Source organism: Macrotis lagotis, chromosome 1, assembly GCF_037893015.1.
Source record: "Macrotis lagotis isolate mMagLag1 chromosome 1, bilby.v1.9.chrom.fasta, whole genome shotgun sequence".
NCBI lineage: Eukaryota > Metazoa > Chordata > Mammalia > Peramelemorphia > Peramelidae > Macrotis > Macrotis lagotis.
In genome coordinates, this window is record NC_133658.1 from 195,650,711 (window position 1) to 195,652,675 (window position 1,965).

The 1,965-nt window shown below is 34.8% G+C and overlaps 1 pseudogene; it reads right to left on the reverse strand.

The window, feature by feature from the left end:
• Positions 1–315: 315 nt before the first annotated feature.
• Positions 316–693, reverse strand: LOC141515017 (large ribosomal subunit protein eL43-like; annotated as a pseudogene).
• Between the last annotated feature and the right edge of the window lie 1,272 nt (positions 694–1,965).

Here is a 1,965-nt window from a genome sequence, read left to right on the forward strand (position 1 = left end):
CACCTTAGCAGTGGACTCTAAGATGAACTGCTAACTCCTAGGATCACACCTGAGCAATGCCTATCTTCTAAGACTTATAAAATACAAACATTATTACTGTAGTTTGTGCAGACTATACAACTCCCTGGATGCATGTTAATTATATTAAAGTTCTCAGTATTGATTGGTTCTTTCCCTACAGACACCTAATTTCAAAAGAAAATAACCAGAAATCTCTACCATCTGCAAACCCAGCTTTAAAATCTATTCTGTACTAACCAAATACTTGCAAGCCAATTATGAATAGGTTCAAAAAATGATTACTAATAACTAAAGTGATTTTTATTCCACAAATTAATCCATTTATTGTTGGACTATGGGCTACAGATAATAGATAAGAAGATTTTACTGGTCTTTCAATTCCTTCAGTCTTCTGATGGCAGATTTGACTGTGACTGCAGAGGTGGTATTGTATGTCCATGCACCACCAACTACTGTTTTCATACAGGATCCACAATGCCAGATACCCATGGCCCATCTCTTCATTTTGGTCTTGCCAGAAGGAGCAGGTATACTTGGCATGCTGGCTAATTTCAATTTTTTTTTTACCATTTTCCTGAGGGATGCACCATAACGTGTTCCATATTTACCAACAATCCCGACCTTCTTTGTATGTTTAGCCATGTCGCCAGTCGCAGGGCCGCGGCTAGGAGAGACAACATTATATATTCTAAAAGCTTATTATATGCTTTCACTTCTCAGAACAGTACAAAATATAAGTTTCCCAAAAGGTTAGGGTAAGACCAGTTTTCTAACAATGGAGTGGGTCTGAGGAGCCCATGCAATAACTTTTATTTTACTGCATGAAAATCATGACTGCCTGAGGTGACTGGCTAGTGATGGTAATCTCTAATGCAGATTGTGCCTTGCCTTACCTTAGGCAAAATTTTTCTCTCACAGTGAGTCATTTCCCTACCACTGACCCAACTACTGTATAGTCCCAAAATCCAGCAGAGAACTCCATTAAGACTCTGTCATCTTCATGGGGGTTATGGGAGCAGAGTTTCAGAAACAAGCAAAAAAATTCTTCCCTAGTGATTTTAATGAGTGATTAGAGAGGCTCTCTCTAGTTCTTGTGATAAGAAACAGACGTTTCCCCACACACCTACCCCCAATAACCCTGATTCTCTTTGTTTTTCTGAAAAAGGGAATGGGAGGGAAGCTGCATATAAACCAGTCCAACATTCAAATATGTTCTTATTTCAATTGTTATACCACCATGAACTTTAGCTTATATTTGTTCTCTTAAAATTTTTCATTACTCTTGTCTTTTCAATTAGCTTATAGACACTTGGGTATCATGGGGTAACTGATAGATTTCTTTTGTATATCTTATATTGCTTAGCATATGATCTAGTACATGATGGACAATCCATTAAACCTTGCTGATTGATTGCACATTCAAATTCAGCTTGTTGGACCCATTATGACAACCACTGACCAAAGAAAATTAATAAATTAGCAAATTTGCTCACAGAACAAAAAACTCAGAGGTCTAGAAGGCAGAATTAATGGATCAAAAATTCAATTAACTGATAAAAAAATCTTGTTCATTCACTATAATGTAGTTATAATGTATCAATTAATATTTTAGGTAATTTCAGGTATTCTTTTCTTTCAAATTATTGATCTAATTGCAATAGTGTCTAGGCATGCATGCAATTTTCTGTTGGAATCATTCATTTTTCTTAAATTTGATAGGTCATAAATTCAAACAATGAAGAAAACTTTTTCAAGTAGATTTTAATCATTTACACCTATATGTATACTTTTATTAATCAATTTGTGGACACATTTAGTTCATGACAAGAATATATAATAAAATAAGCAACAAATTAATTCCTTCTAAACTCTGAGTTTACTCTCCCACAAATACTGGTACCGAAAGTGAGAAAAATGTATTTTTAAAGATATAATGCATTAGAT